The sequence below is a fragment of the Lagenorhynchus albirostris genome, chromosome 8, assembly GCF_949774975.1.
Source record: "Lagenorhynchus albirostris chromosome 8, mLagAlb1.1, whole genome shotgun sequence".
Taxonomy (NCBI): domain Eukaryota; kingdom Metazoa; phylum Chordata; class Mammalia; order Artiodactyla; family Delphinidae; genus Lagenorhynchus; species Lagenorhynchus albirostris.
The window spans coordinates 75,465,429-75,478,597 of NC_083102.1; the positions used below are offsets into that span (position 1 = coordinate 75,465,429).

The window sequence follows — 13,169 nt, forward strand, 5'->3', positions numbered from 1 at the left end:
GAAAAATATAAAATAAAAAATCCATGAGGTTCCTGTAATTGTTTCTGATAAAAGTGACTACTAATAAATCTTCATGAACATAATTATATCAATGACAATTACATTGAACAATATAATCTACTGGAGATATTTCAACCACAGAACGAAGCCATTATAACAACTCATGGTTTACTTCCATTTTTGTAGAGCTGTTACTTGTCAGTAACAAGTTGCAAAAGAACTAGCTTTCTCCCAAGATTTCAATTTCACAAACCAACTGTCACAAGACTAATTCAACATTTGAACTGGTAGTTCGTTTAAAAGCATAATTCTGTTTGGAAAGCTCTTATTCTACCTCTAAAATGCCTTAAAATACCACCTAGGCAACCTGCATTCTCAAACAGGAGTCCATGACTTTAGCGTTTCAAGGTCCTGACCCACCAGCTCAGAAGTAGGAAGTAAAACGTGCCTGCCACTAACTTTCAGAGACCATAGTCTTATTGTGGGTGGCAGAGGGTCAGTGGTGCGCTAGCAAGACGCTCCTACACTGGAGAAAATCCGCCGGCACAACACCTCTGGCTATTAACCATGATTCTAATGGAATAATCCCATTTTCTTTAATGTCTCTAGCAAGCCCCATACAAATATTTCTTATTTTACGGAATATCTGTGTGCATTTATAAATATTTGCTCCACTATGTCCATAAAGAAACATTATCTGATGTCAACACTAGCTTCTCTCTTACAATGGAATACTAGAAGTGAAATAGGCAGAAATCAGTGAGAATGTCTCCCATCAAGGTATTCCTTCAGGCTAGGTCCAACGATTTCATTTCACTAGAAAAGGAATGAAAAAATTTTAAAAGGCTTTTAAGGTAATTTAACATCGGTTTTTATGAAAACAGTAAAGAGTGATTAGAAATCTTCTAAGATTGACAGAAAAATAGTATAAAGCAGAAACGGGGATCACTGGCCAGAGAATCTATTATAATAAACTACCATTATTTTGGGTTCTCTTACTAGATTTCTCTCTTTCACATATTCCCTCTTTAGGGTTCCCAGTGAATGTCACTGGAGAACTCAATTCCAATGTCATAACTGGCCTACAGGAAATATTCAGAGCAGAAGGGAAGAAAGGCAAATGTGCATCTGAGGAAACGCCATTGGTAGAACTCAATGATAAGTAAATGAACGATCTTCCACTTCAGAATATATTCTTTCTGGAAAGCGAAAAGTCTTACAGCATATAAAATGGAAAAAGGAACTGAAGTTTCACAAGAGTTTTCTTTTTTTTTTTTGTGGTACGTGGGCCTCTCACTGTTGTGGCCTCTCCCGTTGCGGAGCACAGGCTCCGGACGCACAGGCTCAGCGGCCATGGCTCACGGGCCCAGCCGCTCCGCGGCATGTGGGATCTTCCCGGACCGGGGCACGAACCCATGTCCCCTGCATCAGCAGGCGGACTCCCAACCACTGCGCCACCAGGGAAGCCCTCACAAGAGTTTTTACACACTATTTGTCTGTGGAGAATTTTTGCCCTATGACGAATTAAAGTACTGCCTTTTTCTATGGGAAGCTGCCTGGTCCTCTGAAACAGGAGATAAGAAATCTCAGCGTATTGAATAGGCCTAGTTTTCATTCGTGCCACATCTGTGTTCCACCGTTTGTGAGGAATGTGGACACAGTAAATCCTGGCACTTGCCTTGCTACTATGAAAAGGAAAGCCTGGAGGATGCTGTGTAAGGCAGGCCTTTTCTCTCACCACTCCAGTACACTAGGGGGCAGGCAAGTGAATTAAGTTAGGTTGAAAACCCCATCCCTGAATTTTGAATCTTGACCTGAGTCCATTTAGAGTGATAAATAGACGAAGCAGTTTATTTGTTCTAGCAGTGAGGTCCTGACCAAAATGTACCAGCAAAGAGATATTCCTGATGTTCCTACTTCCCAACCCTCTGAAGTAGCTCAGCCTACCTCTCTCCAGGCCTACTTTCCCAGTATCTTATCCATTCCATGAGTTATTGATATCAATCTAATGAATTCCATTTGTGTTTTAAGAGTTAGTTGTGACGGCTTGCAATCAAAGAATCCCATTACTTACCTTAGAACAAGCAAAACGTACCAAGTTAACTTCAAGACCTACTCAACGGTAATCCAACTGATGTTAATATACGAAGAATGAGGAAATTTCTCATTTGGCCAAGTTTTAAAATAGGTTCATCTTAAATTACTCAACAATTACTGTTATTTCATAGTGCAAAATCAGGGGCAATTAAAGGTGAAACTATGTGATAATTAGCATTTAACTAATTAAAACTCTAACCAATGCTAACATTACTGAGCTAATCTAAAAACTAAATCATTCCATATGAGACAGATACTACTTGTCGCTTATGTCTATAAGTCAATTTAACATTCTCTCATTAAGGTAATAATTCTACAGAAAAATACACTAAGGGGAAATTGTTTAATTTACTAAGAAAGTAGAAATCATATATGTATTCCAGCTAATTTTAAGAACTTTCCTGTAATATCTACCTCTAAACTGGGAGACAGTCAGCTATTTTCTCTTTAGATTCTCAGTAGGAATTATGTAGGAATTTGGCCACGCACACACACACACACACACACACACACACAAATATAATTCAATCTTTTCCTCCCCAGCTTTACTGAGGTATAACTGACAATTTAAAATGTATACATTTAAAGTGTACAACTTGATGATTTGATATACAATGTGAAATAATAACCACACTCAAGCTAATTGACACATCCAACACCTCACAGTTAACCTCTTTTTTGTGTGATGAGAACACTTATCTACCCTCTCAGAAAATTTCAAGTATACAATATTGTTAACTATTGTCACATTGTTATACATTAGATCTCCAGAATTTATTCATCTTGCATAACTGAAACTTTGTACTCCTGAACCATATCTCCCCAACTTCCCCTCTCTCCAGGCCCTGGTAACAATCATTCTGTTTCTCTGAATTTGACTATTTCAGAGTCCACATGTAAGTGGGATCGTGCAGTATTTGTCTTTCTGCATCTAGTCTATTTCACTTAGCGTAATGTCATCCATGTTGTCATGAATGACAGGATTTCCTTCATTTTTAAGGCTGAATTATCATCCATTGTGCCTCTATGTGTGTATACAGACACAGGGTCTTTTTATATATATTACATATTCTTCATCCATTCATCCATGGACACATGGACGCTTAAGTCACCTCTACCTCTTGGCTACTGTTAATAATGCTGAAATTAACATAACAATGCAGACATCTCTTCAAGATTCTGAAATAGAGTAGGACCCTGAGGGGTCCTCTTGGGTACAAAAGGCTTTCCTGTCCCCAGTTTCTTGTTTGTAGAAAAAGGCTTTGTCTCCTAGGCCTTCCCTGAGTTCCAAAGAAGAGATTCAAGCAGTTGTTAATTAGGGAAGTGAGGGAATGCAGAAACAAAGGAAAAGCAGTTGAGAAACAAGAGCTCACCAGAGTCTGAATTCCTCCTCGAGGCATATACAAAACAATCTGACACAGATCTTTGAGCTGTTCTGTAGGAACTAAGACCCCGCCCCCCCACCCAGGTGGAGGATGGTGACTACAGGCTGGGCACAAGCACGGGGCCCCAGACTGGTTGGAACAAGAAGGCTGATGATTAAGATTCCTGAAACACCACCCTGTTACCTCACCACTAACCAATCAGAAAAAAGTCAAGTCCCCTGCAACCCTCATCCCAAATGTTGCCTTTAAAAATGTTATGCCCTGGCCAGCTGGTAAGATGGATCTGAGACAAACCTTTGTCTCCCCATCTTTTCAGCACCCTTTTCGATCAATAAACCTTTCTCTGCTCCAAACTCCAACTTTTCAGTTTGTTTGGCCTCACTGTGCGTGGGGCACATGAACTTGGGTTTGACAACAATCCTAACTTCCCTTCCTCTGGATAAATACTCAGAAGTGGGATTGATGGATCATACGATAGTTCTATTAATTTTCTGAGGAAGCTCCATACTGTTTTCCAAAGAGGCTGCACCAATTTACATTCTCACAACATTGACCAAGGATTCCTTTTTCTACATCCTTGCGAACACTTATCATCTATCTATCGTCTTTCTGCTAACAGAAATTCTCACAGGTGTGAGGTAACAGCTCATTGTAATTGTAATTTGCATTTCCCTGATGATTAGCGAAGTTGAGCATCTTTCCATGTACCTGTTGGTCATCTGTATGTCTTCTTTGGAGAAATGTCTATTCAAGTCTTTTGCTCATTTTTTAATTGGTTTGTTTGTTCCTATTGAGTTGTACGAGTTCCTTATATATTTTGGATATTAACTCTGTAAGGGAGCAATGTTTGCCACCCCAAAATACATCTCTTTGGCATAAGAATTAATTTAGAATGATTGTTTTTAAGAAAAAGAAGACTCAGAAGTCTTTATTTTTACCATCCCCTTAGCTACCTAAAGAATTTAGATAATGGGTCTGGTTCCAGGAATAGAGCTATCACCAAAGACACCTTCAAAGAATATGGGCTAGGTGTGGTAAGGGAGAGATCAGAGTCTACTCTGCGTCTCACTATCTCTGCATGGTCAAGCAAACATTTGTTTACCAAACATTTACTTTCTCATCTCCATGTAAATTTCATCCCTCCACTCTGAAGTCCCAAACCACTACTTCCAACATCCTACCCTCTTTTGTCTTTAGCTGAAGATGGTATTTAAGGTGAGGGTTTCAGCCAGAGCACCCTAGCTTCAAAAACTAGATCTTACATTCTTTTGAGCCCTCAATATTACATTCATTATTTTAATGAAAGACAAAAAGATGAAATTTCCACAGTTTGGTCTCTTTCCTTCCTTTCAGAGATTAGGCTCAAGTCTACTGCTACTTACAAGCTCTTTTAAAAGATGTAGAATCCCATATGTATAACTGATTCACTTTGTTATAATGCAGAAACTAACACACCATTGTAAAGCAATTATACCCCAATAAAGATGTTAAAAAAAAAAAAAGATGTAGAATCCCATTCTCTATATTTTGAGAGCAGTGCTTAGTCAATTCAAAGCTGTCCATATTATTCTGTTCACTTACTTGATTCTTTATCCTGTGTCTCCAAACTTGAGGGTTATCCTCTCTCCCTCACTTTGCTCCTTTCCCACCTACCTCAGATGCTGTGCTGATGCTCATGATGAAGCTTTACTTTCAGCCTCTAGATATACATAAGGCATATAGCCCTTGGCACTTAGCATTTAATATCTGTGACTCCACGTGCTCCTAAGTAATCCCAAAGGTCCATGGCATGAGGCAACTTTCAATTTTGATGAGTCAATACATTGGACGCCGATGGCTACAAGGCAAGTTCTGAGAGTGAGTCTAACAAATGCCCAACACCCCTGCTGCACACCTTTGTTACTTTCCACTTACTATTTATTTCCTGATGTACTGTAATTCTCAGGATATAGTCCACTACTATTTGTGACAGGGCACACTGAGAAAATCTTAGGCTACAACCTTCATGAAAATAAAGGACCTAATCTAGCAGGACTACAGGAGTGCAAAATTTTATGCTCATGAGCGTAATATTGAGAATCATAATGAGAATAATGAGAATGAGGTAAAGAGCACTGAAGTTCCAGAAAGGGAAAGCCACCAAACACCAGGTGTTGATACACTCCACCCCTCACTCTCCTAGGAACACAGGGTAAGAGAGTTACGGCCTCCAAGCCTCTCTTGACGACCCTGGAAGAGGAAGAGGACCACCACTCAGGCACTATTTGTTTACTGTCGGTGTTGGTGGCTGCCGTCCACTCAGTGTAAACTCTATGAGGGCAGGGACTTTGTTTTATTCACTCCTGAATCACCGGCACCTAGAACAGGGCCTGGCTCTTCATGGCATTCTCAATATTTATTTGTCAAATGAATGAATAAAGGCCAGAGAAGTTATAAAAGCAATTTAGCACCAAAAGAAATAATGAGAGTTACTTTTTTTTTTTTTTTTTGGCTGTGCCGCACAGCATGTGGGATCTTAGTTCCCTGACCAGGGATCAAAATTGTGCCCCCTACAGTGGAAGCATGGAGTCTTAACCACTGGACCACCAGGGAGGTCCCTACTCTTCTTAATTTAAAGTTTACCAGAATTGGAAAATGCTCATATAGCTTGTGAATATCCTAATTTCTTCATAATTTTAATATAAAAATTTCTTTGGGACTTCCCTGGTGGTCCAGTGGTTAAGAATCCACCTTCCAATGCAGGGGATGCGGGTTCAATCCCTGGCTGGGAACTAAGATCCTACATGCCTCAACTAGAGAAGCCCAAGCGCTGCAACTAGAGAAGCCTGCACGCCGCAATGAAGACCCAATGCAGCCAAATAAATATTTTTAAAAAATAAATCTTTGTGTTTTGTTTTCTGTTAATTTTAGACACAGCCATGGGATAAAGACTCACTTTGTATCACTTTACAATTATTTCCCTTCAAATAAAACATTTTGAAAGAAGAAGCCTAAAAAGGAGCCACATACCCAAAATTTTTTAATTATTTACCTATGAAGTATTCTTGCCCAAAAAGTTAACCCCAAATCAAAGTCTCTTAAATGCTTTTCAACCTTGTTTACACTTAAAAAAAACTGAAGTATAGCTGATTTACAATAGTATACTAATTTCAAGTATATAGCGTAGTTATTCGATATTTTATGAATTATACTCCACTTAAGATTATTATAACATGTTGGCTATATTCCCTGTGCTATAAATTACATCCTTGTATCTTATTTATTTTATCCTGGTTGCACTTTAGACCTTAACTTGACAGTATCTTTTGAAAAGAAAGAAACATTAATGAGTAATTTATTTATTTTATTTTTTTTAAAAATTATTTTATTTGTTTATTTTTGACTGTGCTGGGTCTTCGTTGCTGCGCGCGGGCTTTCTCTAGTTGTGGTGAGCCGGGTCTACTCTTTGTTGCGGCACGCGGGCTTCTCATTGCGGTGGCCTCTCTTGTTGCAGAGCATGGGCTCTAGGTGCGCGGGCTTCAGTAGTTGTGGTGCGTGGGCTCAGTGGTTGTGGCTCGTGGGCTCTAGAGCGCAGGCTCAGTAGTTGTGGCGCACGGGCTTAGTTGCTCCGTGGCATGTGGGATCTTCCCGGACCAGGGCTCGATCGCGTGTCCCCTGCATTGGCAGGCGGATTCTTAATTACTGCACTACCGGGAAAGCCCTAATGAGTAATTTAGAACCTCGAAAAACACTCAAATGCCTCCTTTTCTTTCTTTCTTTTTTTGGCTGTGCTGCGTGGCTTGTGGCATCTTAGTTCCCCAGCCAGAGACTGAACCCAGGCCCCCAACGCAGACTCCTAACCACTGGATCACCAGGGAATTCCCTCAAATGCTTCCTTTTCCCTCTCATTTTAAAATATAAGATAAACCCTGGATCCTTAGAGGAATGGATGATTCCAGGACAGGAAATATAGAAGATGAGCCTGGGATATCTTGTACCAGAAAGCAAGAAAATTAGCAAAGACAAATGTGTCATGTCAGAAGGACACAGGAATGAATATAAAGGCATTTCCATTAGTCAAAGATAGGACAATTGGAGCATCAAAAAGAAAAATAAATTTATGGGACAGAAATACCCTGAATATAGGCATTTCTGCTATAGTGCAGAAACAAAACAAAACAGCGTTCTGCAATTACACACTGAAAATAGCTGGCCTTATGGGGAGAACAGGGTTAGGGGCTGACAACTCAAAGTCTATTCAACCTTCCAACTACAACACTAAGAAAAACTGTGACAAACCTAACAAAACTTCAAACCCAATTTAAAATATTTGTTAAATTCCTATTAATTAAAGAAATATTACAATAACTTTACAACGACAACAGCTTTAACAACAACAAAAAAGTAAAAGCCATTTGATGGAAGAGGGTGCAAGGAAGGGTCAAGGCTGCTGAGGCTGAGGTTTACCATGGGGGCAAGGACAACTACAGAACAAGCACCTCCAAGTTCTAGCTCAACTGAGCTAGAGGAAAGCACGGTGAGAGAGTATTATGTACAGTGAGAGAGTGCCATCTGTTGGTGGCCTGCAGTATTTGCCTGTATTAATGTATTCTGCATTCTGCTGGTGTTTTATTTATTTATTTAGGCTGCGCCAGGTCTTAGGTGTGGCGTGCGGGATCTTTAGTTGCACACTGCGGGCTTCTTAATTGTGGCATGTGGATTCTTAGTTGCAGCGTGCATGTAGGATCTAGCTCCCAGACCAGGGATCGAACCCGGGCCTGCTGTGTTGGGAGCTTGGAGTCTTACCCACCAGGTAAGTCCCTGCTGCTGTTACTTTTTTGAGAAATGTTAACCTCTAGGAAAAAATCAATTATGAATCAAGGCGATTTCTTTGCTATACTAACATCATCCCCTTACTTATGAACCTTGTATGCGCTAATTCACATTATAGAAGAGATTATATGTAACAAGTTCATAATCTCAGAAGAGAGAAAGCAAAGCAAAATCTTCACTTCATTAGGAGCTAAGTAGGACATCAGCATCTTACTTTGAAAATTAATAATACCCTGTAAGAACTGTCGTGGTAACCACCAAATAGCCCTAATAAGGAAACGTTCTTTATAGATGATTCTAGCCTTTAAGCACGGAGGGAATAACAATTAGGAAATCACCATTTTACAAATCCTGATGAACCAACTGCTCCAAGTAATGCTTATCCATGGTCAAGCCATTAGATGAAAGGCTGATGAGAACCTCCACGAAGGAGAAATGAGGCTGTAACCACCTAAATCCACTGTCCTATTTTAAGATCAATAAAAGTGAGACAACTTGTCTGCTTCCCAATAGGAAGTACTGAGCACTACCTATAAAATATTCTTGTCATAAAATTAAACTCAAATTTAGCCCAGCACCTCAGAGCAGTGGTTTTCAAGGCTGACTGGACATCAGGAACACCTGGGAAGCTTTTTAAACACTTGTACACTTGCCTGGGTCCCACATTTGACAAATTAAATGAACATCTCTTGAGGCAAGGCTCAGGCAGCCATCCTCATTTTGCAAAATATACTTTTAAAAGGCTCCCTGAAGGATTCTAAATGTGCAACCAAGATTGAGAACTACTAATCCAGAGTTAAGAGGATATACTTTACAGAACAAACAGTACAAAGCTGTGATTTCTCAAACTTTAATGTGTCAATTAATCCCCTGAGGATCTTATTAAATACAGATTCTGACTCCACAGGTCTGGGGAGGGGCCTGAGAATCTGCTCCCAGATGATGCAAATGTAGCCAGTCCACTTTGAGAAGACAGGATATAGTACAGAGAATACAGCTGTCCAGCACCAATTAAGAAGAGTCACATATGGAATTTAAAATGTTCTAGTAGCCACCTTAAAAAGCAGGTGAAATTAATTTTAATGATGCACTTATTTAACCCAATACATCCCAAACATTAGCATTTCAATAGGTAGTCAATATAAAAAGTTACTAAGGAGATATCGTACATTCTTTATTTCACACTATCCGGTGTGGATTTTATACTTACAGCATAACTTAGCTCAGACTAGCCACATTTCAAGTGCTCAACAGTCACATGTGGCTAATGGCTACATACTGGGAGGCATAGGCATATAAGAACAAGGTAAATAAACTACAAAGAACTAATCCAGAATGCTGGATGCTATGCAGGAAAAATCTGCAAATAGACAATGACAGGAAAAGTAAAAGTGGGGAAAACTGCTCTAAATTAAGAGGCTTATGAGACATAACTATACGTAAAGTATGAGTGAATCCTGATTTGAAAAAGATCAACTACAAAAAAGTTTCTTTTAAAACAATTACGGAAACTTGGTATGAAAGCACATTCGATGATAAAAACAATTGTCCCTAATTTTATCAGGTGTGATTATGAAATTATGTGAGAAAGTATCCATAGTTTTTACAGATGTACAATGAAGTACATAGGAATCAAAGGGCATGATTGCTTCAAAATCATTCAGCAAAAAGTGAAAAAGAAAAAAGACAAGTAAAGCAAATGTGACAAATTCTGTTCAATCTGGGTGACGGGCAATCAGGGGTTTATTCTACAATTCTTTCTTTTGTGGATACTTGAAATTTTCTTTTTTTTTTATTTTATAAATTTAGTTATTTTTGGCTGCATTGGGTCTTCAGTGAGAGGGGGCTACTCTTGGTTGTGGTGCATGTGCTTCTCATTGTGGTGGCTTCTCGTGTTGCAGAGCACGGGCTCTTGGCACGTGGGCTCTGTAGTTGTGGCCTGCGGGTTCTAGAGCACAGGCTCAGTAAGTGTGGTGCAGGAGCACAGGCTCAGTAATTGTGGTGCAGGGGCTTAGCTGCTCCGCCGCATGTGGGATCTTCCCGGACCAGGGCTCGAACCCATGTCCCCTGCATTGGCAGGTGGACTCTTAACCACTGCCCCACCAGGGAAGTCCCTTGAAAATTTCTTAATAAAAAATTAAAAATATATTAATAGCTTCAGAATTTAAATGCTAATTATAATTTTATAAGTATTAAATGCTAAATAACAGAAATAACTAAACAAAACAATATTTATATGTTAATAGTGATACTGTCTTATTTATAAATTGTAATTTAGGGATGCTTCCCTTTTTCATGTACTCAATGTAAAACATTTGCCAAATAAAATGAGTCACTTCTCCATGAAATTTGTAGGGCAGTTCCAACTGTTGTAGGCCCCTGGCCCAGATATAAGGACATCTGCTCAGGTATAAGAGACTCTGCCAGCACTTTTAATCTAACATCAGGACTATAAAGGCAATGGAATGCCATTCATATCAAATAAGTACCCCTTTCCTGTTGTAATATATAATTTCTTACTAATACCAAGAAAATACAATAGAAATGGTTCTACCTATCTGGTACCTGGCCTTTTTCTCTTCTGGATGCATTTTCTTGACTTTTCTGTTCTTATATGGATAATAGAGTATGTAATATATATTAGCATGATTGTAATTTACTATTTTAATAACTGTTACCTGCCAAAAATATATATGACCAGCAACTGTCATGATCTGTCCATTATTAACTGGGCTATGATGACATCACTGCATTCTCCTGTTAGAATCCATACCACTCATCCTAAAATTTGTGAACCAGGATGCCACAGCATCCTTGGCTTCTGGTTTGCAGGCCGACAGATCAAACCATCACTACTCACCATGAACTACACCAAACTGGCTGTTGAACTATGACAATGGCTTAGTTTTAGCAATGCATGATTCTTCACTCTACTATTCAGACTCTTCATTCCCTTCTCTAGGGAGCCCTGTAAGACATTTTACTATTCCTATTCTTCAAATCATGAATAGAAAAATTTCATCAACTAAATATAAAAGACTCCCTATTACACATTTTATTGGTATTAATCATGACAAAGAATTTAGCTTTTGCATACTGTTCTGAAGCTGTCTATTCTTGAGGTCTGCAATCAGTGCTTTACAAAGAATCTTTTGTACAGTAGAACATCTATCTGAAGGTCTATCACAGATCCATAATATTATTATAAATATTAATCCAACTACCATTTAGAAACTAGATCTCAAAAGTGATACTCAGGAATAATACAATCAAGTCCAAATTCATTGTCTGGGCATGATAAGGTAAAGCATTTTAAACTCACTATTTATCCGAGTGAATTTATCAAGGAGATCTTAAGGTTTCTGTAAGCCAAAACAGGCTAATAATCTTGACTACCTTCTTTGTCCTACCTGTGTTAAGCATGATACCACTTAATACTCATAATAATCCACAAGGTGAATATTATCTCAGTTTTACAAATAAGGAAACAGAGGCTCCAAGATATTAATCAAGATTGAGCTCACATTAGGCAAGGACAGAGCCAGTATCTGAACACAGTCCTGATTTGCAAGAAAGCTTTGGGATACTCCTCTACCATATCACACTGTGCACTCTACTGCCAAAACTACAAGATGTTCAGATTTTATGAGTATTCAAAGACATTATTAAAGCATACTTTAACAGTAATTCAACAACACAGATAACCGTTGAGAAATATATAAAAAGCTAAGTGACAAATTATTTAAATCACCCAGGAAAAGCTAATCAACATAATGTAGAAGCAAATACTTCATGCTTCATATTCTATTTAATGCTCCTTTTCTGACCTTTTTCTTTATACATTATACATTTTAATCTTCTCAAGGCCACTTTTATCTCCTCTGGATTAACAAAGGGAACTTCAGTGCCCAACTTTGACTGCAGGCCTTCCTAACTGTTGGTAAAAAAAATATCAGGAAGGAAAAAATGTCCACTCTCTCCCTATAGTTTCAAGGTGCCCAGAGATTATCTGCACCTTAAATATGATTCTGATAACGAAGTAAATCGTAAACATTCTGGAAGGCATGTATCTTACTCTTCCATTAAGTATTCTTGTAATGGTTTTTGTACAAAGGAACCTTGTAAGACACCAATTTACAACCTAGCCAGAGATTGTAGCCATGGTATGTGAAAATAAATCTTTAACCTCTAAACTCAATAGTCTAATTCTCATCAGTGGCCTTAATTTTTTATTTTTTGCTCTATTAACTTAAAGAGATTAAAAATAACTCTAAGGTTTCTTTGCAAAATCAGGAAGATCAATGACACTTCTATCACAAAAGTAAGATAAAACCATAACTCGTAGATTCTTTTTCAAGCTAAAAAGTTTGAGACTGTTTCCTTTAAATTATCAGAAGCAAAATAAATGTGATACAGTCAGATTTAATTCTTCAAATGAAAATATCTCTGTGATGAAATAAAAACCGACTACATAATTATTTATAAGTTAAAAGCATTTAGACAAACTACCAGTATTATTTGCAAAAGAAAAATTATTTTCTTAATCTTTTAATTGTAAAGAAATAACCAGAAATCTCTACTGTTTGCTTCATAATATTCTTCTCTCTGCTTATAGTAGTGAGGGGCTACGGGAGGTATTAATCTGCCCCTCAGTGACTGATACCCCATATGACACACTCTCTTTAAAATATTAGAAAAATGGGACTTCCCTGGTGGCACAGTGGTTAAGAATCTGCCTGCCAATGCAGGGAGCATGGGTTCGATCCCTGGTCCAGGAAGATCCCACATGCCGCAGAGCAACTAAGCCCGTGCGCCACAACTGCTTAGCCTGTGCTCTAGAGCCCGGGTCCACAACTACTGAGCCTGCGTGCCTAG

At 38.7% G+C, this 13,169-nt stretch overlaps 1 protein-coding gene across 4 annotated transcripts in view; it reads right to left on the bottom strand.

Annotated features, from left to right (window-relative positions):
• RUNDC3B (RUN domain containing 3B) overlaps positions 1–13,169 on the bottom strand; it is a 147,746-nt gene that overhangs the window by 26,428 nt on the left and 108,149 nt on the right. The gene's annotated exons all lie outside the window — the stretch shown is intronic.